Genomic DNA, 24,011 nt, shown 5'->3' with positions numbered 1-24,011 from the left:
GTTCTGCCAGCAGGACGGCAACCTGAGACGGGCGGCACGCACGCTTGAGGTGGTCCCCCTGCCCTGGGAGAGCAAGGCCCCTGCCCTTGATTTGAAAACCTTCAGATTCTTCATTCCTTTCCTTTCTAACATGATGACTGTTTAAACCAACAGCCAGGAAGAAAAAATGACTTGGCAGAGGACAATCGCATGTATTGAAACTGATAAGAGTTGGAAGCACAGAGCCTTACAGAGGACAAGGCTGGTGAATGAATATTCTAAGTGAATTTTAGAATTAAATTCACCTTTACTTAATATTAACACTTCAAGTTTTCTTTTATTCCTGGGGTATTTCCATGAACCACAGTGAAATCACCAAGCTGCAGTATCACTTAGTTTTACTTACTGGTGGATACTGTTTGGTATAATAACTTAACAAGACCTCAAATAGCCTGGAGAAAATATTTAAACCTTAATTGTGTATCTTCGCTATATTCCTAATTCTGAAATTCCACTACATTTTTTTAAAACACTAAGCAACTGAGATCCTCAGAGTTGCAAGTATTCTCCAGTTGAGGGAACTTTGGTCATTTTTGATTGATATAAACTACAGTTATTACTTCCCAAATCTATTTTTAAATATCGAAAAAAGAAGGAAATAATGAGATCGGGTGGTTGTACTAAAAAGACTCCTCTTCATCCAATTTAAAATTGACCTTTTTTTTAAAAAAAAAAAAGTCAAATATTAAGCCAGTGTCTTTTTTTAAATGAAAAAATCATGTTATTGCTAGACAAGAAAATGATTTTCGATATCCGTTATAGTACAGCAAATATATCACTACCTTGTTACATGCCTTTGTTGTTTTTTTAAGTAACTTTATTTATTTACTGGTTTTGGCCATGCTGGTTTTCGTGGCTGAGCGCGGGCTTTCTCCAGCTGCAGTGGACGAGCGTCTCATCGTGGTCGCTTCTCTTGTTGCAGAACATGGGCTCGAGCGCATAGGCTCAGTAGCTGTGGCATCTGGCCTTACTTGCTCCTTGGCATGTGGGATCTTCCCAGACCAGGGATCAAACCTATGTCTCCTGCGTTGGCAGGTGGATTCTTTACCACTGAGCCACCAGGAACAAAAACAATTTTATTAAATGCTTATTCTTGGGGTCATTTCATTTAAAGTCACAAGAATCCTGGGAATTGCTGACAGATAAGAAAGAGGTTGGCAAGTTCACTCCTTTGGGGCCACTGGCCCGCGTGTGGACGGTGGCCTGGGACGGCCTCCAACCTCAAGTGGCCTTGGCCTCCAACCAAGGTGACCTATTTATTTAGCTCTAAATGACTCAAAAAGCAAGTGTCCAACCTCACGAATTAAAAATAAATTCCTTTCTATTAGTTGAAACCCTGAAGCTCTGGAATAGAAGCTGTCAACAGTTTAGCAATAAATTTGCATAGACTAAGAGACCTGTGATTCCAAACAAAGGCAGCAATAAGGTAGCTGTGGTAGGTAGGCAAGTTCATGCTTCCAGCAGACTTCCCTCACACTGAAGAGGAAGATTCTGGAAATCAGAAGCACTCTTAGTCCAAGGACTTACAGCGCCCTAAGCACAACTCTACCTTCCTGCTGAAAAGGAGGCAGAGGCTGGGACCAGGTGGAGGAGATGCTGCCCGAAGCTTTGGCTGCCAAGCATCCCTGGCAGAGACCGAGGTCAGAAGTCGGACTCCTACATAGACATACAGCAGCTTTCGGGGTAGGAACTTCCGAATCTGTGACTGGTTTGAGATGGTGGAAGCTAGGGGGCCCCTGGAAGCACAAGTCATGGGCTCACTCAACTGAGATCCAGGCTGACCCAGGCACGGCCCGGCAGCAGGTCAACTAGCTGAAAGGGCAGGAAACCCTCGGGCAAGCGGCTATGACAACTAATGTAGAGGGGCTGGTGCTGAGCCAAGAGCCACGGGAGACAAAGGTTGGCCACTTCTAATACATCATAATCCGCACCTTGTTTCAGAAGAAGATGAGTCTGGGGGCCTGCCCTCCCATATTTCATTGCAGCATGGTCAGGACCCGCAGCTTTTCATCGGCAGCAGGTTTAACATCCTTGCCAACCCATCTGAATGAACAGTACCTCTTGCTTGGGATCTGAAGACAAGAAGAGGTGGCGGACTTCCTATAATTAAGTCTCCATCCCACTAATATTGTTCCAGTAATGACCCTTCTCTTTGATCCCCACCATGGACATTTGCCCAAGGAAAGCGTGCCACTCAGAACCATTCACGTCCAATAATTACAGAATAAAGAACATGGACAACGGAATGAGTTGGGTAAGTAGGAAATGGAAGTTTCCTCTTCTTTGTCTTGATAAATCATTGACTATATTTAGCATTTTTCGAGATAAGCAGAAACAGTCCATATGACCAGAATGTCCTTGATCATACCAGGAATAACCGTAAGCATGGATGCCCAGATGAAAGGCACAGCCTTGAAAAAAGGGGCCAAAGACTTGACCCATCAGCCTTAGAATAATTCTGAACACATCAAGGCTTTTCAAACAAGGTGATACATTTGAGAAAGGCAGCTGCCCAGCACCCCACATCCCAGTTCACTCACGAAAGGCACACACGCAGGAGGGCAGTACAAATGTTACCTGCCCAAAGGCTGCAGCCACTTCAAAAGCTCTTAGATGGTCTTCCCTCAATTTCCTTAGGAAACCTGACCACAGTAAGTTGATGAAATCAACACATAAAAGGTGATGGCATTTCTTTTCCTAAGTACCAGGATCTGGAGGCTGTAGACTATTGCCTCAAAAGGCAAAAACTGATGGAATGCCAACACTGTTTGTTTTTTTTTAACTAAAAGTGCAATCCAGAAAAGCTCCTTTTCAGCAGTTTTCCCCACAGCAGATCAATTTAAGAAGCAATTACCATCAAAGCAATTACGTACCCTGTGCTCCCAACAGTCCCCGAATGTGTGCCACTGAGATAAGACAAGGCCCTTTTCAGAGTGAGGGCAAGTCAGGGAGGGAAAGCGTGTGGACGCTGTGTTCTCAGCAATGCATTTCAGGGTTCTGGGCAGCTGAGCCAGATTCGAAAAACCAAAAAAAAAAAAAAATTTATATAACCAAAAGTGTAATCTGGGCCTGCTCAAGCCAGTTAAGGCATACAATTCAAATATAACATGCTGACCACACGGCCTTTCTCTAGAGGATCATGCTTCTCTAACAATGAAAGCCAACGCATTTTTTTTCCCACTAGTTAACTACACACCAGAGATAATTTTTGAAAAGTTTTGTACTCACCAAGGGAAAACGAGGGCTATAGTCTGAAAAAGAAAGAGAAAAAAAGAGAGGGTCAGTTTTCTGGTTAAAAACAGTGCTCTTTTTTGTCACTTTTCTCTAGAGCATTAACTGAATGAGATCATTTTCCCCTCGTGATTTGGGAGCTTCAGGAGACTCGGGTTCAATTCCTGGGTCAGGAAGGTCCCCTGGAGAAGAGGACGGCTACCCACTCCAGCATTCTTGCCTGGAGAATCCCATGGACAGAGGAGCCTGGTGGGCCACAGTCCACAGGGTCGCAAAGAGGCAGACACGACTGATGAACTAACACACACACATTGACACCTTTTAATCCCGATAATAATAGCACCTTTTCCCCACAAATATCAGCTTTCAAAAGCATCCTGCCCTGAGTGCTTCTGTAGTCTCTGCTTGACCATTGACAGGTGACCAGGGACGGGGAACCCTGGATCTGAAGTGTTGGCCTCTGGCCCCCGAGGCTCCATCTGTCAGGGGCTCCTTCTGTGACCAACAGTGTCCCTCCCTCCCGAGCCACCCCATCAGCCTGTCTCTCCACAAACAGCCTCTTCCAGCCCGCTGGGGACACCTCCCTGCACCCCAGTTTTCCAGCTCAGTCAGTATGCAGCTTACTCACCATTCATCTAGCTCTCATGCTCTTCTGGTATTAACGACTCTACTGAGATATCATTTACATCCCATAAAGCCCACCCAGCAGCATTTAGCACAATCACAGGCTTCCCGGGTGGCACAGTGGCGAAGAATGCACCTGCCAAGGCAGGAGACACAGAAGACGCAGGTTTGATCCCTGGGTTGGGAAGATCCCCTGGAGGAGAAAGTGGCAGCCCACTCCAGTATTCTTGCCTGGAGAACCCCATGGAGAGAGGAGCCTGGCGGACTACCGTCCATGGGGTCGCAGAGAGTCAGACACGACTGAGCGACCGAGCACGCACACAGCACCCGAACAGTCCCGGTGAGTCCCCGCGCACCCACGCAGCACAGTCCTCACCATCTGCCTGGAGCACACTTCATCATCCCAAAGGAAACCCCCCACCCCTTAGCTCCTAATTCCCCCAGCCCACCCTCTCCCCACCTACTGGCCCCAGGCAACCACTAATCTATTTTCCGATATGGATTTGCCAATTCTGGAAAATTCATATAAAGAGGGTCCAACAGCGACTGGCTGCTTTCACGGAGTGCACTTTTGAGGTTCATCCACGCCATGGCCTCCTTTCTATGGAAGGATACCCTTCCATTATGTGGACGGACCACCTTCTGTTTATCCATTCTGCTCAGCCGAACAACATGACCATGTTCTAGGATCTTGTGTGAGTGGACAGTAAGGCAGCCTCATGCCAGGATTGGGAGCTTGCATCTCCCAATGGCTGGAGACCTCACCCTGTTGTCATCACCTTTCTGCCCTGATGGATGGTGGAATCATGCTTTGATGTCACTATTGTTTAAACAACAAGCGCAGTACATGGCATTTTCCACCAAAATAGACTACTTATTTTAGTCATGGCCAGGCTAGATGTGTTAAACCAATTACACTGATAACAAGTTGTTGCACTAGTTGAAAAGTTGACCTGGGAAGTAGGTTTGAAGCCAAAACAACAGAAGAAATAATTCTAATATTGAAAAATCTTGCATCTGTGTATGCATCTGTGTGTGTGTGCTTAGCTTCTCAGTTGAGTCCAACTCTTCTGCGACCCCAAGGACTGTAGCCCATCAGGCCCCTCTGTTCATGGAATTTTCCTGGCAAGAATACTGGAGCGGACTAGGATTGCCATTTCCTACTCCAGGGGATCTCTGACCCAAGGATCGAACCTGAGTCTCTTGCATCTCAGAATCTGAAGAAGGCAGATTCTTCACCACTGAGCCACCTGGGAAGCCCAATCTTGCATCTACTTATCCATAATGATGGGAGACCTAACACTCCCCGCTAATACTGGGACAGAGGCAAGGGTGTCCACTCTCTCACTCACATCTAACATTGTCTCGGAAGTCCCAATTAGTGTGATAAGGCAAGAAAAAAAAATATAAATACATAGAAACTGGAAAGGAAAAATAGGACTTTACGCTCAGATGACAAGATCATGTACATAGAAAATTCTACAAATCTACAAAGAAGCAATGGAGGCCCAGTCTGTTGTGTAGCCAACCGACTGTGTAACCCAATCTGCTTAAAGTCACAGAGTTCCCAGAGTGCAAAGGAGCCCAGAATCACACAAAGTACCCCGGGGGGACGACACGTGGGCACTGAGCATTGCGGGAGAGGGAATCATTGCGGGAACAGAAACCACTCTTTCATAGAAATAACTTCTTACACGAGTCCACTTCTTCCAACCCCGCAAAAGAGCTTGGGACGATGCTAGAAAGAGTGACATCTGGTCTTTGTCTGGAGCCAAGTATGGGGAGAGGCCAGGGGTCCCAGGTACCCTTAATATATCAGGAGGATTCATAGAAATGCTCACAACTCTCTTCTAATACAACACTGAATCATCTTAATGTAAAACAAAACCCCAAGATGTGCAGAAGCAGGGCCCCAGCCTTGAATCAAACTGAACTAACAACCACAAGACCGAAAGACCAGTTGCGTGTAGAACCAGGTGGGCACGGTGTCAACGGATGGTTAAAGAAATGAGAGAGTACAATGGACTACATCCTAAATAAGCCTGATTATTAATCCTTTTGAATTAAATTTTGAAGCAAATTTTTTTAAACAAAGTGAAAATACACGAAACAGTGGGCTCTACAGAGAGATCACACATTACCTTGGCTCGGGGCTCACATATGCTCGCTTGAAACCACAACTACCAGCTTCTCTGAAGGACAGAATTAGAGCAAAACCCCAGCAACCAGAATATCCTCTGTAGTCAGCTTTCATCACACAAACACTTCCTTTAGCCCAAGACCCTTGTGTAGATGGCTACTGTCATAGTGGGCCAAGATCTGAAAAGGTGAAATAAGCAAGTTATAAAGTGAGGGTAGGGGAAGCTGGTCCCCGTGGACAAACCCACTCCTCTCGGAAGGGGGTTGTCCCTGGGGAGCTTATAGGGCAGAGTGCCATGGCTGGATGGGCTCCTGGTCCTCCCGGAACAGCATGATCCTTCAAAAAAGGAAAGGAGAGAAGCTGCCACTTCACTGGGCCCATCGAGTTCCTCGGTGCCTGTTTGCAGCACCCAGAGCCAACAGCCAATCGCAAGCGGCAAGAGGAGTCCCATTTTAAGGATGAGAAGACTGAGGCTCGGCGAGCTCTCTTATCTGTGTCACCCAGAACAGGGAAGCAGGGATGCTAACCCAGAGATGCTGGGACCACTCTTGGCTGGCTGCCCAGGGGAAGGCAGCCTATACTGTGGTTTCCCCTGGTTTGCTTGTGTTTTTCATTCTCATCTCCACGCACCCCCCCACCCCGTCCTCCCAGGGAAGCTGTCACTTCTCCAGGGACCACCTTTCTCTTCTTTACATCCCTAGTGTCTGGGGCGCTGCCTGCCGCGAGGAGACCCACAGAAGACTTTTTGTCCAGGGTGACATGGATACTGGAGAATTCCTTAAAGCCTCTTCTAACTCTAGAAGTAGCTCCACTGCAGCCTAAGGGCCGGAAAGATCTAGAAACGCCCAGGCTGGCCACATACTTCCTGTGGGGAAAAACAGTTCTATGGGAGAGGCTGGACTCACAGAAGCCTGGGCTTCTGACCACAGACGTGTGGAAGTCTGTCCCCAGGATGGACAGGGCCAGCCGCTCGGCTTCAGAGAACAGAGGCAGGGGGGATGTGGCCAGCTAGAAGCCTGGGAAAGAGGCTGCGCTGAGCGAGGCTGTGGAACAGGGGAAGTCCACCAAGTGGGGCAGGGAGGGCAGCCAAGGTCAGGCGGGCGGGCACTCCTCCGGGAAGTGACCCGGCCACAGGGCTGGTCCTGATCGCTCACAAGATATGGAAAGACCCAGTGACGTCACTGTGCATCCAGACCTCGCTCAGAAGAAAGGAAAACGGCACCATGCAGAATCAATCTGCTCCATTCAAGGCAAACATGAAGATTATTCTGACTTGTCAAGCTCTGAGCTGGGCAACCGTTCCAAGCTTAGACAGAGGTGAAAGGTATATCCCTGGGCCTGAAGCATCGTACACATTCCAGTGGTTAGACTGTATGTTGCCGAGGGTGGATCGACACGTTTTCCTTTTAAATCGGCAGTATTGACAAGTTTTTCTTTTAAATAGGCGGTGGCATTTTTAAATATTTTGGATGCACGTTTGCATTTTATTTTTAAGTTTGTATATATGCATTTCTACATGTACAGTGTATCTAAAGCGTGAACTTTGAGCGATGGGTTAAAATGTTATAAAACAAGGGCACACAAATAAAAATCTAAGACAGGCGATTAGATACCGTAAACTCTGGCCTCAGGGTCACCTTCCAGGAATGATCAGACCCTAGAGTGAAGTGCCTCCATCCTGGCGGCGTTCTCTTGGGCTCTGCGTCCCCCAGAACATCATCTGGTCCCGAAGTCTTGGTCACAGCTCTTGGAGGAGCGCCAAGTGTCATTTACCCTCAGTCATGGCGATGCTCCAGTACCACAGCCAGGACTGTTAATGTGGACGGGGTCCCCCGGAGATCCCTACACCTGGGAAAGCAGCTGAGACCCCATCGCATCCACCAAAGGCAGTGGGAACAGAGGAAACCCCCGCAAATGACCCGTCACTGCTTTAGCATCATGTCCAGGGCAGAGCTCACCCTGCTTTCTGGTGCTGAGTCGAAGGACGGGAGAGTAGAGAGACACCTCTGAATCATCCGCCTCAGGCCCTGCCTGACCTCATAACTCTGCTGAGTCTCACAGCTTCCTTGTTTACCTTCCCGGCATCAGCAAAGCTGTGAGTTTCTGTATTTTCTAATGCACGAAAGGAAGGCTGGAAGTTGCTGCTAAACAGGGGAGGTAACCTCCCTGAATGATGAGCAGTTTGGTAGAATCTTCTTCTTCTCCCCTGCAGAAGGGGAAGGAGGGTCCCTAAACCAACGTTGCCAAGGCTGAAAATAAGTCCATTTTCTCAAGCTCCCATTCTGTCACTCTCTGACGGACAAGCTGGCCTTCTAAATATTTGGCAACTTTTGACAATTATCCATGGGCAGCTGCTCAGAAGAAGATCCCTGCCTGCCTTCCAAGAGTGTTTTCTGAGGCACAATCCCCCGACCCCAAAACGCACATATCTCTAATTACCCCACAGTTGGGGGTCCCCTCTTTGGATGAGGAAACTATGCAAATTGGTAGGCCCAAGACTCCACTTTTGGAAGTACAAACAGCTTCCGGTTTCCACTATTCCACGTCTGTCTAGGCCATGATCGAAGAGATGTTTTTCTTGGTCTAATGAACGTTCAGCGAAGCTCAGAGAAAAGGATGTCTCTGTAATATTTAAATAGTGAATCAGTGCTTGGAGGTGTTATTTCTTGGAGAGTCAGTTAGAAACGCCCTCACTTCTCACCAGGTGGCTCAAGGCCTGTGAGCAGGCCGCTGAGTGTGTGTGATCACCCTACCTTCCACCATAAATAGCAGCAAGGTGCAGATGCCTGGGGCAAAGCCGTGTTCTCCAAGGGGTGGGCCACCACATTAACTCATTGTGCAGGAGGATCATTATTCCTGTGGGCCCAGGATGAAAGGAAACTTACCATGCGCTTCTTAATTTAAAAACATCAATTGTTGCTGTTACTTAAAATGTCAGTTACCAGCAATGATATACAGTTGGCAAAGGCACAAGGAAAATGTGCCACCTGGTTCGTATTAAGAGATGCGTTTGAAGGAGAAGGGATACAGGCATGTGTGGGGCTGAGGCCCTTCACTGTTCATCTGAAACTGTCACATCATTGTTAGCTGGCTATATCCCAACACAAATGAAAAAGTTTTTTTTTTTTAAGAAAGAAATATATCAACGGAACATAATGGACTCGGAAAATAGATCCCAATAAATATAATGGTTCATAACAAAAAAAGAGATGCGGTTTTATTATTACATAGTAATAAGTATTGCTAATGATGAAGGCAACAGGTCTGCCCATCAGGTTGGCATCAGTAAGAAGAGCCAAATGTGGTGGTAAACACCCGCCCTGGATTGCTTCCCAGAGCCTGAAGTTGAAGTTCCCGGGGAAGAATCTCAGGACGTGCAGAGGCCACAGAAGTGGTACCCGGACACTTTTCAACTTGGGGGGCTACGTCCTACTTCTAAGGCCTCCTACTTCTAATGCCAAGCTCCCCTTTTGGCATCCCCCCAAAAGTCACAATGTGCTTCTCTCAACATTGTCCAGGGTGGAAATTTCTAGAGGCCTCTTCCCCAGAGAAACTGGGTTTTACTGCCCTCTAGACACACCAAGGTCTCCCCGCACCATCCCCTTCTTCATGCTGCTCCCGACCCAGAAAGGTCCCATCTCCCCCAAGCGTGCCAAGGGGTTCTCCAGCCCTGCCCTCTCATCAAGCCACCAGGCTACCTTGGTCTCCTTCCTGCTGACCCAGGGACACCCAGCTGTCCTCTGCTTCACCCTCTGTGTGCTTCTTCTTTCTCCAGCCCCATCTTGACACCAGCATGATCCACAAGACGGTGGATGGAGCTGCGGCCACCCAGGCTGCCGTCTCAGCTGCCCTGTGATGTGGGCGGGCACAGTCTACAGGTCACAGCTGACAGAAGCAGGATGCAGACACTCACCCCAAATCCACAGCCTGGGGCGAGTTCGCTGCATTCTGAACAGAAACCTTCATCTCTAACTCGAACTTCTTTGTTACATACACAGTTCTGTGCACATACCAGAAATTCAGAAAATACTGGTTGGAAGAATGAGTAAGTGCTTTAAACCAGACGTGCCTGTTCCTTAAGTGTTTACTTATATGCCAGGGTAATGCCAAGCACAGAGGATTTAGAGATTAAAAAACGTAGGTGGATGGAAGCTCCAGGTGTTTACTCTACAGGAGTCTGGAGACAGGCTGATTAACAGGTCACCAAAACACTGGGGCGAGCAGGGTCTGATCTGGTGGGTCCAGGGGCTCTGAGAGATGACAGCAGCAGCCCTAAGCCCTTTGGGCTGAAGTCAGGTATCTTTCTCCGAGGATGAGATTCCCAGGCAGATGACACCAACAGAGGCTGCAGGGAGGACAAAGGCGGGGGCGAGCTGAGCGTGGATGGCCTGTGCCTGCCGGTCCAGGGGAAGCGGGGAGAGGCATTCCTGACCTCAGTGGCACTGGGGATGGAGCTGGGGGGAGGTGACTACTTAAAGACCCAGGGGGCAGAGCCCACCAGCCTTGGGGAATGTATGTGAAGAGGAAAGCAAGGGAGGCAGAAATCAAGGTGACCTTGGACTCGGGCACCGTGTAGACAGTTCACACTCCCTGGAGTGGCGTGCTTGTCTGGAGGTGGGGTGCTTGTCTCAGAGTCGCCAGGGAGTGATGTGTGTGCAAATCTTGGAGACACACAATGTCCCCGAGAGACTGAAAACACACATCCACATCAAAAGAAAGACAGAACCTTTTTGGAAATGGTACGGTCATTTTTCAGGAACGTGGTACCCAGATCAGAGAAGTTCGTTAGGTATTTCCAAGAAAGACTTTGAAAATCTGTAAACCAGACAACTGAAAGGTCTATGAATCAACAAGTTATTTTGCCCCAGATCCCTCAAACACTTCATGATTTCCCCTCTCTTTAACTGGCTGATCTGAACCATCTAAACTAGCTATATTATTAAGAATTTGTGGACAATGAACAGAGAAGAGGCTGGCTTTAAAATAACATGGGGAAAGGGAAGATCTCCCATATTCACTGTGTTGTCTTGAAGAGGAAAAGCTCAATGTCTTCATCTGACAGTGAGCTCATGATGAAAGGTGAGCTTTGGGGGAATTCATCCACGGCTGAGCTTTTAACAAAAACATGTCCAGGCTCGATTTGCGTTGTCACTGAGGACAAGCCCCGATTTTCCCCCCGGCCCGCCACAGAAGTCCTCTGAACTTGTGCTGAATCCCTCCTCCACACGTTAAGAACACTGCGGCATTCATCTGCAAACAAAAACGGCATTATGACACAAATATGCAGCCTCGCATCCGGCAACAATATACTGCCACAGACGTGTCATGTTTGACTGGCATTCTGTTTTGTCTACCTAGAAAGGTCAGCCCTCCTCTTCCTCGGGGAGGCAGCGCACCCATCATCCTCACGGAAAATGGTTTTCTTTCTTTACGGCTCAGGGAATCATCTTCCAATGAATGGATCCGAGATGCTTCTACAAGCAAGCTGTACGTTCCCGGGTTCCGGGGTAAATGTTGTGATGTCAGAAGCAGGAAGTGGAATGCGGACCCCAAGGCCCTCCCTGCCTCCCACATGGCCGGTGGTCTGCCCTGTGGTCCGAGTCCGAGGGAGAGAGGGAGAAGCAGCGCCTTTGCGCCCAAGCCAGACCCTGTACCCTGCCAACACAGAATGCGGGGTGACCTTCCCAGCTAGGTGACCTCGGGCAGGCCTCTCATCCTCCCTGTACTTCCACGGTCTCCGGGCAGGAGGTCCCGGACGGCCTCAGAGGAAGACCTGACGTCTACAGTGTTGTGAGAAGGAGCTTGTAAACTTTGTGAGTGACGGGGGAGGTCCAGGTAAGGGGCAGTGCAGGACGGGGTGGGGGTCCCTGCTGCCCTCGGGGGTGGCAGCGGGCTAGGGCCACATGCACAGGGTCAGAGGGGCACTGATGTCCCGTCAGCCTCAAGGCTGGACACGCTCACTGCAGGGGCTCCTCTAATCTGCGCGATGACCCGGAAGCCAGCTGTGTGGGGTTATGAGGTCAGAAAGAAGTCAAGCTGGATCCATGCTCCCCAGCCTGGGGCAGTAAGACCCCCGAACATTCGGGAATCCTGGTGCTTCGATTCCCCGGGGCCAGGAATCACTTCCTGGGAGATGGGCTGCGTGTGAGGAGTGGCCCCCAGGGCCACGGCTGAGAAAGGGGTCCTGGCCCAGCTGGCCAGAGACATCTCCTTAGCCACAACCCCCTCAATTCCCTAAAAACCACCGTCAACCTGATGCATTGCAGCCAAGGACACTGAAGAACCCACTGCCCTTCAGGTTAGGAACTCAGGTCAGTGATTCAGGAGCAAATTCAAGTCCACTTGATCAACACAGAGCTGGTCTCTGAAAAGGTAAAGGCTCTGGGAATTGGATTTGCAGAAGCTGTGCAGAGTTCAAGGCCAGGCCTGAGTGTGGCAGGACCTCAGGGAGTCAAGCAGACCCTCTCTCCATCCCCTGGCCACCCCAGGAGGTGTCCCTGACTGGCCTGAGCAGTGCCTACCCTCCTGCCCTCATCTTTAGCCAACAGACAGCTGGGGGTCTCACTCCTGGGCTGCCCCGTTTGTAACAAACCTCCTTCCATTTTTAAATGGAAACCATAGGCTCCCGGGGGCCTCTGAGAACCACCCCGTGAAACAGACACACTCAGGGCAGGACTGGACAGGACCTGCCTTCCCAGGGGGTCTTTTCTGTCCAAGAACTGGAATCGCCATGACAGGGAGCACAGCAAGGCTGGGGCCGCCACGCGTGGGCCGGTGTACACGCGGCTCCGCTGTGTGTCCAGCCCCAGGCAGGCAGCTTCTCCCTGAAGCCTCCCCTTAGAGTGAAGACCGAGGCCAGCCCTCCCTGTGACCGAGGAGGAAACAGAAGCCCTGAGACGGGGTGACAGCTCTCCGTTTCGGGGCAAACCTTACTCTCCGCCCGAGTCTGTTACTGTAAGAGCCGTGTCCCCAAAGTTGCCTCATCCCTTGCCTGGAGCTGGCTCCCCGTGCAGTGGACTCAGCGGGCTATGCACATGGAGGTGACCCTCTGTGCAAATGTGCCAGCCTCTGCCACCGCCACGTGCATCGGGGTGTGGCGGTCACGAGGAAGGAAGCTCACATCACAGGTCACATTAACACTTCAGTTCCATGTGACACAGAGGCAGGGCCTCTGCGTGCGACAAAGGACACAGGGGGCTGTGCTGCCGTGTGTCAGGATAGGACACACGGTTCAGGATAGTGACCCCGAGTGACTGTGCTGTGTCACCTACTTTTATTTTATGTGCATTAAAAAAATCATTTATTTGGCTGCTCTGGGTCTTAGCTGCATCACGTGGGATTTAGTTCCCTGACCAGGGATTGAACCTGGCCCCCCCTGCATTGGAAGAGTGGAATCTTAGCCCCTGGACCACCAGGGAAGTCCCCGTGTCAACTAACTTTAACGGCACAGAAGCCAATCTATCCAACTACTGGCCCTAGGTAAATTTCACCGGGGGAATGGGTTATTTTCTAAATGACTAACCATTCATAACTAAAATGAAATGATCTTTCTCCCATGGGGCTTCCCAGGTTAGCTCAAAAGGTAAAGAATCTGCGTGCAATACCAGAGACATGGATTCGATCACTGGGTCAGGAAGATCCCCTGGAGGAGGGCATGGCAACCCACTCCAGTATTCCTGCCTGGAGAATCCCATGGACAGACGAGTTGGGCGGGCCACAGTCCATGGAGTCTCAAAGAATCGGACACAACCGGCAAATGACTTGAGTAGGAATTCAGTTCAGTTCAGTCGCTCAGTCGTGTCCGACTCTCCGCGACCCCATGGATCACAGCACGCCAGGCCTCCCTGTCCATCACCAACTCCCGGAGTTCACTCAAACTCACGTCCATAGAGTCGGTGATGCCATCCAGCCATCTCATTCTCTGTCGTCCCCTTCTCCTCCCGCCCCCAATCCCTCCCAGCATCAGACACTTTTCCAGTGAGTCAACTCGTCGCATGAGGTGGCCAAAGTATTGGAGTTTCAGCTCTAGCATCAGTCCTTCCAATGAACACCCAGGATTGATCTCCTTTAGGATGGACTGGTTGGATCTCCTTGCAGTCCAGGGGACTCTCAAGAGTCTTCTCCAGCACCATACTGCTGCTGCTGCTGCTGCTGCTAAGTCACTTCAGTCGTGTCCGACTCTGCGTGACCCCATAGACAGAAGCCCACCAGGCTCCCCCGTCCCTGGGATTCTTCAGGCAAGAACACTGGAGTGGGTTGCCATTTCCTTCTCCAATGTGTGAAAGTGAAAAGTGAAAGTGAAGTCGCTCAGTCGTGTCTGAACGTTAGCGACCCCACAGACTGCAGCCTCCTCCATCCATGGGATTTTCTAGGCAAGAGTACTGGAGTGGCTTGCCATTGCCTTCTCCCAGCACCATACTATCCACCTAAAATCTCCAATAAGGAGGGAAACATCAAGTTATTTCATTTGTGAATGCAGCTGTAATGGAAAATTTAGCATCCGTTAGTGAACTTTGCTGTTGGATAACTGAAAAAATTGTCAATGTTTTCAAGCTTCAGAGTTTAGAATAATAATAATAAAAAAAATAGGCGTCTGTAGGATCTTTCCATCTGTGACTGCAACATGTAATCAGTTGACCAGCAGATTATTTCTTGAATGCCTACTATGTTGTCCTGGAGCAGGAAATGGCAGCCCACTCCAGTATTCTTGCCTGGAAAATCCCGTGGACAGAGGAGCGTGGCAGGCTATCATCCACGGGGTCACAAAGAGTCAGACACGACTGAGCACGCACGCGTACAAGCACTCTACTATGTTGAAGCATTTGATGAGGTGCTTTGGGCTACACAGAACCGTGCCTCAGATGAGCTGTCAACAGTGGTGAGGGAAGATCCTCCCATCCTTCCCCACCCCCGACTCCAGGCAGCAACCAGGGAGGACAGGTCAGCTGCCTCTCAGGACAGGCATCTGAACTCTGGTCCTAGGTGGATGGAGGGCAGGAGGAGGGCAATCCAGTCCCATAGCTCTTATTCCAGCCAATTCTGCGAATGCAGACCTTTCACCTGCAAAGCTGTGGTTACAGTGAGAGGATCCACCCCGCCCCCTCCCGCCATGCTGCCCTTCCCTGGCTTGGCCGACTTTGAGAGCTGCGGTGCTCTCTGTCCCCTGAAGGCCCTGGGAGGACAGAGTCCCCAGGGTCCTCACAGTGCAATGGCCTCTACCTTTCCCAGCCCCTCACCTCTGATTCTCCAGGTCCAGAGTCTCCACGTGTGTAGGGTGTGCTCCCAGGCCACTGTGGGCCAGGGAAACCCTTGGTTACCCACCGTTCCGTGTGTGCGTGTGTACGTAAGTTCCTCTAGGGAAAAGAAATAAAGAACTCAACTGCAATGATGTGGGCAAATGAATGTGTTTCCAGGCAGGGGAGGGGAGACATCCATGCTTCCTTCTGCATGGCTCCTGACCCTGGATCCTGTGCCCTGGAGCCTGGGCAGCGGAGCCCACTGTAGGCACCAGCATGTCCATGAACGCTGAGGACCGTGGTAGCCGCTCAATCTGGTCTTGACCAACCCGATTCTACAGATCCCAGTGCAATCAGCTTCTCTACAGATGCCAAAGCTAAGAGACCCCCGGGGTGATATGCATGTCACCTCCTTCACCCGCACAGCGACCCTGGAAGGCTCAAGAGCACTGGGTGAACCCAGGGCTCCTCTTGTTCCTCCAGAATATATAACCTTTCTTTTATGCTATCCTTATAAGATTCCACTAGAGAGAGAGGGCGCAAGAAATGAAAAAAAAAAACAAAAACAGAATTTACTGAATCCTATGCCAAGGTATTAGCTTTCCATCCTTAATTCAGTACAATATCCTCAAGTCTGTATTTTTTTAAATTAAGGGATTAATCCATGCTGCGGAGATAGAAAAGGGATTTCTCCACCTTCTGGGAGGGCGAGGGGTGGGCAGGGGGAATCACTGTTGCAAAGGCCATCGCTGAATGACTCAGGCTTTCAAAATAAAGTCCTCACGGAATCCAGCACCAGGAAAGTGTTGATGTTTCCTGAAAAACTAGGACGTTCTTTTAACCGTACTGGAACAATACAAGCCATTGTGTTTTCGTTTTTGCCATGTCAGCCAGGAAGCTTAGGACTGAATTTAAGGCACAATTACAATCACGTCTTATCTCCGGGGAAAGGGAGCTGGCATTTGTGGAATGCCTTACTTGCACAGGGCGCTTCCAACCAAATATTTTTAATTGAACGCTCGCAATCGCCCAGTTATTATTCCAGCTCACGGAGTAGAACAGTGGAGTTAAAGAGGCAGACTTACCAGACCCAAACCCGCCCAAATCATGAACCACCCTGACATCGTGCAGCCTCTTTTCTCTCAGTCGTCCCAGAAACTTCTCAGCGGTAAAGAGCACAGGTTATCAAGACGTCCCTATGGTAACTCTGTCCCCAGGATGGGAATGATGGGTGCTTCTGGCCCTGGACTCTGACTCACAGTTCCCTGGTCCTCAGAGGCGGCCTCGAGGGTGGCCAGGATGAGTGAGCACTTTATTGGGTAGACCCCGGGCTAGGCAGAGTCCGTCCAGACGCTGTGCCTTCGCTGGACTTCAGGCCCTGGGTTGGCGGCCCCGTAAGACGATGCCCCTCCGCTTCCCCCTCCATCTCTCACTGGCGGCTGCCACTCTCCGTCATCCCCACTGGCCTTCTCCAGCCCAGAGCACGAATGACTTCAGCGTCCTGGAGATTTCCCAGCAACACAGGACCCAAAGCACTCTGCTGGATTCGCAGTTTCGTTGAACGGTAAAGGGTCAATTCCCACAGCGGTGACGCCTTCCCTGAACACACACAGCATGTCAACTGGTCATCCGGTGAGAAGCAGCTGCTAAGACGACGACTCCGTGATCGACACAGGGACACCAGCATCTGAAAGGACCAACTGGGATGCAGTCGAAGCCAAGCCACGAGACTCACTGAAAGTCTGCACAATGCCTCGCACATCGTGGGTGCTCACAAAACACAGGGGAAAAGGTGGTACACGCTCTCTGATTCCGTTTATATGAAGTCCAAGAGCAGATTGAACGAAGGTGAGGAGCAGAAGTGGGAGAGGGGTTTCCCTGGAAGGTGAGGTGGGGAAGAAGTGGGAGAAAGCAGCAGGAGGCTTGCGTGGGGGCAGGGCCTGTCCTGTCCCCTGGCCAGGCTGGGTACCCAGGGGCTCACTCTGTGAAAATCCAAGGTTACATGCATTCCTTCCGACTTGTGTGTTCGGTTCTGTAGGTATGATTTAATTTGATCTGCTATTTCAGATCACTGCTAGGATTACTTTTCACCCTGTATAAACAAACAAATCAATTAACAAGTGTGGCTCAAAACATCAATTTGCGAATACGGTCAACTGAAAAGCGTCGATCTGCTCCCCACTCAACAGGGGGACAGATGACCCTCAGCACTGGGAGAGTTAAAGGCACAGGACCCCTGGCCTGACTGTACCCCGGGCGTTTTCTTGCTTGACATCAGAAGCCTGATTTCTTAAGAGAGCAAGCTTGTTTACCTTTAGTCATGAACTTTATTTGAAATGACTTCTGATTCTTACTGTATTTGCTTTCACTTAGTTTTTATTTCCTTCTAACTTTAACCTTTTTATTTTGCATTGGGGTTCAGTCTCCCAGTCGTGTCTGACTCTGCAGCCCATGCACTGCAGCACACCGGGCGTCCCTGTCCCTCACCATCTTGCAGAGTTTGCCCAAGCTCACGTCCCTTGCATCAGTGATGCCATCCAGCCATCTCATCCTCTGATGCCCCCTTCTCCTTCTGACCTCAATCTTTCCCAGCATCAGGGAATTTTCCAGTGAGTCGCTCTTCGCATCAGATAACCAAAATACTGGAGTTTCAGCTTCAGCATCAGTCCCTCCAACAAATATTCAGGGTTGATTACCCTCAAGATTGACTGGTTTGATCTCCTTGATGTCCAAGGGACTCTCGAGAATCTTCTCCAGCACCACAGTTTGAAGGCATCAATTCTTTGCCTTTCTGCCTTCTTCATGGTCCAGCTCTCACAGTCTTACATGAATACTGGGAAGACCACAGCCTTGACTATACGGACCTTTGTTGGCAGAGTCATGTCTCTGCTTGTCAGCACACTCTCTAGGTTTGTTATAGCTTTCCTGCCCAGAAGCAAACGTCTTCTGAATGCATGGCTGCAGTCGCCATCAGCAGTGATCTTAGAGCCCAAGGAGAGGAAATCTGTCACTACTTCCACCTTCTCCCCTTCTATTTGCCATGAAGTGATGGGGCTGGATGCCATGATCTTAGTTGTTTTAATATTTAGTTTTAAGCCAGCTCTTTATTTGAAATGACGTTTTGATTTTTATTGCATCTGTTTTTACCTTGTTTTAATTTTTTCCCTAACTTTAAACTTTTTATTTTGCATTGGGGGACAGCCCATTACCAGCGCTGTGATAGCTGCAGGTGAACAGTGAAGGAACTAGCCATACACATATACGCGTCCATCCTCCTCCACATTCCCCTCCCATCCAGGTTGCTGCATACGACTGAGCAGAATTCCACGTGCTCTGGAGTAATTCCCTGTTGGTGATCCATTTTGAATTAGCTGTGTAGTGTGTACATGACCTTCCCAAACTCCGTGACTATGTCTTCTCCCCGGCAACCGTAAGTTTGTTTTCTTAGTCTGTGAGTCTCTTTCTGTTTGGTAAGTAAGTTCACTTGTAGGGATAGGAATCTCCAACTTGAATGCAAATCTTTATGATGTTGATCTTGACCTTGACCTTGACCCTTCAGTGGTGGGAGAGATTGCCTCTTAGGTGCTGACTGGGTGCTCTGATCAAAGCACCTGGATCAGATGCCTCTTCCTGGCAGGGGAGGAGCCGGGACAGCTAACCTCCCCTTTCTGAGCTGTGGGGCTTCCATTTACAAAATGAGGGGAGTTCCCTTTGTCCTGGGGAGGTGGGTCGGGGGACCGACTAGGCCAGCTTTGCCTGGGACTTTCTGGTTCTACATTCAAAATCCTGTGTTCTTATTGCTCAGTCGTGTCCGACTTTTTGCAACTCCAAGAACTGTAGTCCGCCAGGCTCCTCTGTCCATGGGATTTTCCAGACAAGACTGCTGGAGTGGGTTGCCATTTCCTCCTCTAGGGGATCTTCCTGACCCAGGGATTGAACCTATGTCTCTTATGTCTCCTGAACTGCAGACAGATTCTTTACCGCTAGAGCCACCTGGGAAGCCCACACTGAAAATCCTAGGGGCCTGTAAACCCCTCAGTTCAGTTCAGTTGCTCAGTCGTGTCTGACTCTTTGCAATCCCATGGACTGCAGCACGCCAGGCCTCCCTGTCCATCACCTATTCCTGGAGTTTACTCAAACTCATGTCCATCGAGTGGGTGATGCCATCCAGCCATCTCATTCTCTGTGGTCCCCTTCTCCTCCCACCTTCAATCTTTCCCAGCATCAGGGTCTTTTCCAGTGAGTCAGTTCATCGCATCAGGTGGCCAGAGTATTGGAGTTTCAGCTTCATCATCAGTCCTTCCAATGAATATTCAGGACTGATTTCCTTTAGGATGGACTGGTTGGATCTCCTTGCAGTCCAAGGGACTCTCAAGAGTCTTCCCCAACATCACAGTTCAAAAGCATCAATTCTTCAGCACTCAACTTTCTTTATAGACCAACCCTCACATCCATACATGACTACTGGAAAACCCCTCACTCCCTGGCAAACTGAGTGTCTGGTCACCGGGTGGAAACGTGGGATGTGCCAGGGAATGTTTGTATTGGACCTTCTGTGTGTGGGGTCTGGCATAGGCCGTGAACTCAATAAATACAGACTCTTTATCATTACCAGGACCACAACCTCCTCCCGAAAGTCTCCCTCTGTGTGTGCTTTGACTGTCATGTCTATTGATGCATTATACCCAAGAAATCTCCCCTAGACCTCCCTCCCCTTCAGTTTCCTGACCCACTTTAAAACAGAAACACACACACCCCTTCGAGTGAACTAGAAGGTTCATTATAGTGCTTTCACTCAGATCGTGAGTGTCCAGAGGGGAGCGGACGCTGGCCAGAGACAGTGAACCCTGCTGACCAGGAGGCAGCGCCTGGCCTGCTGAGCTCCACTCCTTGTGTTAAAATGAGGATGAAAGCCCGTCCACATCCTCAGGTAGCTGGATGCCATGTGAATATCCGGTGCACCTGCTCATTGCTCTGTTCAGTGAGCGTGGGAGCTGGTGCTGCACGCAGAGTGGGGACCAGCGGAAGTCAGAGGCATCTTGGGGCTGAAGACCTTGGCACTAAAGTCAGAAGGAGGGCAGTGCAGGCAAATGAGCCAGTAAGACACGGAGGAGAACTCAGTGACCAGGGCTGTGGCTCACGGCCAGTGAACAGGGTCAGGCACAGTCCTGACCCTGAGCTGGCCAAGGTCTGAACAGCGGGAACCAGACAGAGATAAGGTTTCTGGGCTCAGACCCTCACTGTATATCCGAGGAAGAGTTCCCCTGCTCAGCTCAAATTATGCTAGTTTTTTCATCTAATGTCTGGCCACTGAAATACATGGATACTTGTGTTTTAATATAAACTGTAAGAGAAATACAAAAGGAGACTGGTTATGTGTTTATGTTTACAAGAGCAAAAGAAGAGAAATCATGGCTTCTTCCTAATGTAAGGAAATGAAAATAGTTTTGATCAGGGTCTGTCTCTTACCTTCTACCTCAAATACTTGGGGAAGAAAGAAAAGGAGATGGTTTATAACAGAAAAACTCCCGGCGGAGTGGACGAACTCAATCCATGCTTTTTTTTTTTTCTTCACATTTCCACGGGGATGCAAATCAATTTAAGTACTTAAAATAGCCACAGAAAGGGGGAAAAAAAAGATCAACCTCTATTAGTTACCATGGGAATTACTAATTGAAGCACTTCTTTTGTCTTTTCAAGATCCTTGCCATTCCTGTGACATTTAGAATGGTAAAATTAAGGGAGCCAGCATCTATTTCCTGCCATTTGATGATTATAAAAATATCATCACGGAAGCTCAAATTGAAGAAGCTTCTTCGGAAGTAAAACTCACTTATTGTAGCGACATACTTATTAAGGAAATCCACCTTGGACGGAATTTCGCAAGTAGAGTCTAGAATCTTCATAGAGTTATGAGATTTGGGAAAAGAGTCATTTAAAGCCCAAATGCTTCCAGGGCATTTCAGTGGGAGAATACATGAAACGCTGGCTGGCTGGACCCTGTCACTCACCCAGATCACAGCTTCTTGCCAGAGAACCTTTCCGAAAAATGCCAACATCCACAAGATTGCTGCTGAGCTCGGGGTTCTGAAAATCAGACATCTGACCACGAGTGCTTCTTGAAAATGAAACTCTCGATGGCATTCATTAGGACAGTGCTTTTGGGGCGTGTTTTTTAAATCATTACTTGCACAGAGTCTGCAGTCCTCAAGATAATATTCCCGAATGTTTCCCGAATGTTACCAACTTGTGTCTTCACGGGATGGACTGCCCTGTAACGCGAACACCCTTGGAATATGAGATTGGTTGCTGAGGCACTTGGGTTTAGGAATAAAGAAGTAAATCTTTCCCTTAAAATTGAGAAGTGTTTACTGTTAGACTCGGGCTGAAAAAATGGAATGAAGAACTTTGCTAATCCTTATAGGTGGCTAGACTTACCATCTATGAAAATAGACTCTTAAAAGTTTAAATTTAATAAAGTGAAAGGATACCCTGGCAGCCAGGAGTAGGCAATGAACTGCAATTGCACTGGGTTCAACTTCAAATGCAATTAGCTTTGCAAGGAGTGTTCTGGACAGGACAGCGGTTGGACAACACAAGGAGGACGGTACTGGGCCCGGTACCAACCCTGATGCTTGCTTCAGAAAATAAGACTGGTCCTCTGAACCAAAGGATGAGCAGTAAGAGAGATGGAAGGTAGGGGAACCGGTTTCTCCTCCAAGAGGGAGAAACCACCTTTCCATCTCAGCACAGAGGGCAAAGCAGCTTGGGCATGGAGGTCAGAGACTCTCGGCTGGGAGCAGATGCCCCTTCCTTCCTCTTGCAGAGAAGCCAGGGCCCAGGATCCAGGCTTTCCCAGATGGTGAGCATGCGCTGTGGCCTCAGACTGTTGGAGAGCACCCCAGCCCAACAGCTTCTGCACACACACACTCTTACGTGCACACACAGAGACACATGCACATAAAGAGACACACACACACAGATGCACACAGACACAGTTACACACATACGCAGACCCCTCCCCACACATACACACAGACACACACATGTACACATATATAGACACACAGACACAAACATACACAGACCCCCCCCACACACAGACACACATATATACACACAAACACACATACATACACACACACACAGTCACATACATACACAGACACACACACACAAACACAGATGCACACAGACACACAGTTACACACAGACCCATCCCCACATATACACATAGACACACACATGCACACATATATAGACACACAGACACAAACATACACAGACCCCCACACACGCATAGACACACACATATACACATAAACGCACAGACATACACACACACAAATACACACAGACACACACACATACAAACACAGACACATACACACACAGACACACAGTTACACACATACACAGACCCCTCCCCACAAACACACATGCACACATATATAGACACACAGACACAAACATACACAGACCCCCCCCACACACAGACACACACATATACACACAAACACACAGACATACACACACACAGACACACATACACACACAGAGTCACATACATACACAGACACACACACAGACACACACATATACACATGCAAACACACAGACACACACACACGCACACACACACACACACACAGAGGCACATGCACTGCCCCTTTAGGTGAGGCGGGAGGAGGCCTCTCCAGGATTGGAAACACTTCCCTCGCCCACTTTGGACCTGTCAACTCCACTTTGTCACACAAGTGATGCAAAGAAGACCCTTCCTTAGCCATCAAAGACAAAGCACACTCACATATGAAGCCTCTTCTATGTGCTGGGCTCTTACCAACAACGGTCCGTATAGCCAAAGCTATGGTTTCTCCAGTAGTCACGTACGCATGTGAGAGCTGGACCATAAAGAAGGTTGAGCACCGAAGAACTGATGCTTTCCAACTGTGGTGCTGGAGAAGACTCTTGAGAGTCCCTTGGACAGCGAGGAGATCAACCCAACCAGTCCTAAAGGAAAACAGTCCTGAATATTCATTGGAAGGACTGATGCTGAAGCTGAAGCTCTAATACTTGGCCACCTGATGTGAAGAGCCGACTCATCGGAAAATACCTGATGCTGGGAAAGATTGAAGGCGGGAGGAGAAGGGAGCGACAGAGGATGAGATGGTTGGATGGCATCACCGGCTCAATGGACATGAGTTTGAGCAACTCTGGGAGATGGTGAAGGACGGGGAGTCCTGCGTGCTGCAGACCATGGGGTCACAAAGAGTTGGGCATGACTGATTCCCTGAACAATGACAACTGAAGCTACCAACACAGCGTCAATGGCCCCACAGGCACCTCTGGCCCTCAGGCAGCTCACAGGGGGGTGAGGAAGACAGACAGGAATTGTTTGTTTACATCAGCAAACAGCTCCTTGAGAGGATGCAACCTGACCCAGACTAGTAGTCAGGGAAGCCTTCCTGTAGGAAGCGACTTTGGCTGAGAGCTGAAAGGAGGCATGGGAGTTAATCAGATGGGAGGGTGGTGGGAGAGAGCATTCCAGACATCTCATGCAACCAACGTGTGGAGAAAGGGCCCACACCTCCGGCCTTGGCTGCATCTGCTGGCCTCAGCCCTCCTGGGGCAGGAGGCGGACCCGGGTATCTGGGTTATCTGCACTTCGACATGCCCAGTGCAGGGTGGGGCCTAACTACCGTCTCAGCGGCTGTCTGCCACAGACCCCCTTCCCCCAGTGC

General features: G+C 49.4%; 1 protein-coding gene across 4 annotated transcripts in view; it reads right to left on the bottom strand.

The window, feature by feature from the left end:
* The window catches only part of PTPRE (protein tyrosine phosphatase receptor type E), a 182,467-nt gene that overhangs the window by 105,300 nt on the left and 53,156 nt on the right, over positions 1-24,011 (bottom strand). For 3 of the 4 annotated variants that reach the window (XM_055424395.2, XM_055424397.2, XM_055424401.2), the window contains one exon: positions 3,268-3,290. The gene's annotated coding sequence lies outside the window, so the exon portion shown is untranslated. Of the gene's footprint in view, positions 1-3,267; positions 3,291-9,732; positions 9,837-24,011 lie in introns of those variants that run through there. The other variant, XM_055424398.2, reaches the window with a different exon arrangement.

The sequence above is a fragment of the Moschus berezovskii genome, chromosome 12, assembly GCF_049115385.1.
Source record: "Moschus berezovskii isolate FMDL1 chromosome 12, NW_MosBer_1.0, whole genome shotgun sequence".
Lineage (NCBI taxonomy): Eukaryota > Metazoa > Chordata > Mammalia > Artiodactyla > Moschidae > Moschus > Moschus berezovskii.
The sequence above is the reverse complement of the archived record's forward strand: the minus strand, read 5'-3'. Positions and strand labels throughout refer to the sequence as shown.